The 4,730-nt window shown below is 42.1% G+C and overlaps 1 pseudogene; it reads left to right on the top strand.

Annotated features, from left to right (window-relative positions):
• Positions 1–3,557: 3,557 nt before the first annotated feature.
• LOC143577911 (secreted RxLR effector protein 161 pseudogene) lies at positions 3,558–4,223 on the top strand (annotated as a pseudogene).
• Positions 4,224–4,730: the final 507 nt, after the last annotated feature.

The following is a 4,730-nucleotide window of genomic DNA, read 5'->3' on the forward strand; positions in this document are numbered from 1 at the left end:
CTTATATAAGCCTTGTATGGTTTAGGTGTAAAATATATCAAGTGTGTCTTGTGTTGAGTATAAGTTTGTCTTATATCTCTTTTCTTGTTTTCAAATAAAAAGAAAATGCTCGTTTGTTTGAGCAAATATTGTTCGATCGTGTATTGGGTGTCTTGGATTTGTTTACTGTTTCACTTGTTTTAAACGCAACAAGTGGTATCAGAGCCAACCCATTAAACATGGACGATTTTCAAGTTGTTGGAGGCGTGAAGAAATTGAACAATCAAAACTACAACACGTGGTCAACCTGTATGAGTTCGTATCTACAGGGTCTGGATCTGTGGGAAGTTTTTCAAGGGTTAGACACCACCCAACCGAAAATCGACACCAATGGGGCGATCAACAAGTGGAAAGTAAAGGTCGGAAAAGCTATGTTCGCGTTGAAAACAAGGAAGAGCTTTTGGATCACGTCCAAGACCTAGCAACGCCAAAAGAAGCATGGGATGCTTTGGCGGCACTTTTCTCCAAGAAAAATGACGCGAAGCTTCAGCTTCTTGAAAACGAGCTTCTGACAATCACTCAAAAAGATCTCACGATTCCGCAATATTTTCACAAGGTTAAGACCTTGTGTCATGAGATTGGGGAGCTTGATCCGGAAGCAAGAGTTGGAGATGCTAGAATGAAACGAATCTTAATACACGGTTTAAGAACCGAGTATCGAAGTTTCGTAACCGCGGTTCAAGGATGGCCGAAACAACCATCTTTGGTTGAATTCAAGAATCTTCTCGCGAGCCAATAAGACTTGGCTAAACAAATCGGTGACATCTCGATTTCAAGCCCGAAGATCGAGACCGAAGCCTTGTATGCCGATCGGGGGAAGGGAAAATTTCGACCAAGCGGGAATCAAGGACGAAAATGGAACGACCGATATAAGAAGTCGGATAACTACAAATCCGGACAAAGCTCAAATCAGCAAGAACCGATGAATGAGAAGAAGTCGGGAAAATCCGGTAAGCGATTTCCATGTAAGTGTTATAATTGTGGAAAACGTGGACACATGTCCAAAGATTGCCCGGGGAAGTCGGTTGATGAAGGGAATGCCGCCACAGTTCGAGAAGAAGTGGCTTGGGATGCCGAAGCCAATTTTACCGCCGAAGAACATGTGATGGCCTTAACCGCGAACAGAAAACCGAAGACAATCCTTTGGATGATTGGATTGTTGATTCCGGGTGTTCGAACCACATGACCGGAGAAAAGGCGAAGCTAAGAAACCCGGTCAAATATGAAGGTAATCGGGTGATTGTAATAGCCGACAACTCGAGACACAAAATCGCACACGTTGGTGACATACGATTCAAACCGCATAAACAAGGAGAGTTTGTATTAAATGATGTTTACCATGTTCCGAGTGTGAAAAAGAACCTACTATCGGTCCCTCAGATTACGTCTACGGGTCGATACGTTCTATTTGGTCCAAATGATGTCAAGGTGTTCGATAAGTTCGAAACCTCGTCCAAATCCATAATGCAAGGAAAGAAAAACGAGTCGGTGTACGTTCTTTCCGCAGGAACAACTTATGTGGAGAAAACCAAGACGGTCCAAAGCATCGATCTTTGGCACCAACGTCTTGGTCACGTTGGGTACGATAGGCTTGTCCTAATGATCGAAAAGTCTCTTGTAGCCGGAATACCGAAGATGGATGTCCGAACAGGCGTGGTGTGCGCCGGTTGCCAGTTTGGTAAGGCTCACGCACAACCGTTTGAAAGTTCAAGTTATCGAGCCACGAAGCCCATGGAGCTAATTCATACCGATGTGTTCGGTCCGGTGAAACAAGCTTCAATAACGGGTATGAAGTATATGACTACGTTCATTGATGATTTTTCTAGATACCTTTGGGTATATTTTATGAAAGAAAAATCGGAAGCTTTTATGAAATTCAAAGAATTTAAAAGCGTGGCGGAAAGGGAGACAAAGATCAATCGAGTGCCTCAAATCCGATAACGGAGGCGAGTATACATCGAAGGAGTTCGATGAATATCTCAAAGTGTGCAAGATTAAACGCCAATTAACTTGCTCAAATACTCCGCAACAAAACGGAGTCTCCAAAAGAAAGAACTGAACCCTAACCGAGCTCTCAGGTAGCATGATTCATGACAAAAATGTACCAGGTCGGTTTTGGGCTGAAGCAATGCGAACCGCAGCCTATATATCTAACCGCTTACCACAACAAAATATGAAAAATAAATCACCGTTTGAAAAGTTGTTCAAACTTAAACCGGAGGTTAGTCATATGAAGGTGTTCGGGTGTATGTGCTATGTATTTATACCGAGCCATCTTAGACACAAGATGGAAAAGAAAGCAACAAGGTGCATCTTTGTTGGGTATGATCCGGAGCGAAAAGGGTGGTGATGTTGCAACCCAGATACGGGGAGAGTATATGTTTCTCGGCACGTTGTTTTTGACGAGATGTCGTCATGGTGGTCCCGAAATCGAGAAGTGTTACCAGATTCTAAAAAATTGAAAGAGAAGCTTGAAACCGAAGTAACTTTCAATCTTGGAAAAGTAGAATCAGACAACGAGAAATATGGGTCGGACCATGTCGAGAACATCAGGCCAGTCGAAACTGAAGATTCGACGGACTCTGCACCAAGCCGAAGTTCAAACCAAGGCCCATGACAAACTGGCCGAAGTCCCTCGGCCCAACAACTCGAACCGTCGAGTTCCGAAGCGCATGGATTAAGGCGATCAAGTCGTCAAAGAAAACCAAATCCTCGGTATGCTAATGTGGCAACTCTGGAGAATGAAGAGACCGAACCGGAATCTTTCGAAGAGGCAAAAGAAAACCGAAAGTGGATAGTGGCGATGGAAGAAGAAATCAAAGCCTTAGTGATGAACCAAACTTGGGAATTAGTTCCCCGAGTAGATAACGTAAACACTGTATCATGCAAGTGAGTGTTCAAAATAAAAAGAAAAGGGGACGGATCAGTCGAGCGATACAAGTAACGTCTTGTAGCTCGCGGGTTTTCACAACAACACGGGCTCGATTATGATGACACGTTTAGCCCGGTAGCCAAATTTACCACGGTCCGTGTTTTACTTGCAATCGCAACAAGTAAGGAATGGAGCATGTGGCAAATGGATGTGAGCAATGCTTTTCTGTATGGAAACCTTGATCATGTAATTTACAAAAGGTTTTGAGAACAAAAAGCGCCCGGGTTATGTTTGCAAGTTGAAGAATGCGTTATACGGCCTAAACCAGTCACCAAGGGCATGGTTTGGGAAAATATGAGAGTTTCTAGAACATAATGGTTTCGTGTCTACCGTGGCCGATACTAGCCTATTTGTATGGGCCGAAGAAGACAAGGTGGCGATTGTCCTGGTGTATGTTGACGACTTGATTATCACGGGAAACTTAATTACCGTGATTGATCAGTTAAAAGAAAATTTGTGTACCCGGTTTCACATGAAAGACTTGGGAAGGTTAAGTCATTTTCTCGGATTGGAGTTAAAGTATGAACCGAACGGGGTTGTGTTACACCAACATAAGTATTCGGTTGAACTTTTAAGTAGGTTTGGCATGGCGAGTTGCAAACCGGCAATAACTCCAATGGAAACCAATTTACAACTTCGAGCGTATGAAGGAAAGGAGTTGACGGATACAACTATGTATCGGAAATTGGTGGGAAGTCTTATTTACTTAACACTTATTAGACCGGATATCGCGTATGCGGTAGGAGTGTTAATTCGGTTCATGCATAATCCGAAGAAACCGCATCTTGATGCTGTTAGAAGGGTGTTACGGTACGTTAAAGGAACACCTAGCTTTGGAGTCATGTTTAAGAGGGATTCAAGAATCGAATTGGTCGGGTATTGCGATGCCGATTATGCCCGAGACTTGACTACCAGGAGGTCGACAACTGGGTATGTGTTTTTGATTGGGTCAGGAGCTGTAACATGGAGCAGCAAAAGGCAACCAACAGTTTCGTTATCCACAACCGAAGCCGAGTATAGAGCAGCAGCAATGGCTGCTCAAGAGTGTGTGTGGTTGGTACAATTGTTGAAAGACCTAAATCTAAGTGTCAGCCCGAGTGTGAAAATTTATTGTGATAATATATCATCAATAATGCTAGCCGAGAATCCCATGTTTCATGCAAGAACGAAACACATAGAAGTTTACTATCACTTCATTAGAGAAAAGGTACTCAAGGGTGAAATCGAGTTGGAGTATGTTGATACAAACTAACAAGAAGCCGATATGTTCACTAAACCGTTAACTAATGTGAAGATGCTGAAGTTTTGCAATGATCTCTGGATGATGAACGCAAGTGTTGAAAGGGAGTGTTAAATGAGCAACACTTGTGGGCTAAAGGGTGGTTCGGTGTGATCTCAAATGGGTGGTTTGGAGGAGATCATAACTAAAGGGACTTAAAAGAAAACTAAGTCATACTTGGTGGCTAAGTTTCTTTAATGGATAAGTCTTTTTTAGTATCCATAATGGATAAGACTTTTTAGTATGGATAAGTCTTGCTAATATCCATAATGGATAAGTCTAGCTAGTAGATAAGTTTCCTTATTTCAAGATGATAAGGATAAGGATAAGGATTTACTAGATAAGTTTCCTTACTTCTTAAGTTTTGTTTGTCTATATAAGCCTTGTATGATTTAGGTGTAAAATATATCAAGTGTGTCTTGTATTGAGTATAAGTTTGTCTTATATCTCTTTTCTTGTTTTCAAATAAAAAAAAAACGC

The sequence above is a fragment of the Bidens hawaiensis genome, unplaced genomic scaffold (genome assembly GCF_021521415.1).
Source record: "Bidens hawaiensis isolate Kalapana, Puna unplaced genomic scaffold, B.hawaiensis_p1.1 tig00028912_1, whole genome shotgun sequence".
NCBI classification, from domain to species: Eukaryota; Viridiplantae; Streptophyta; class Magnoliopsida; order Asterales; family Asteraceae; genus Bidens; species Bidens hawaiensis.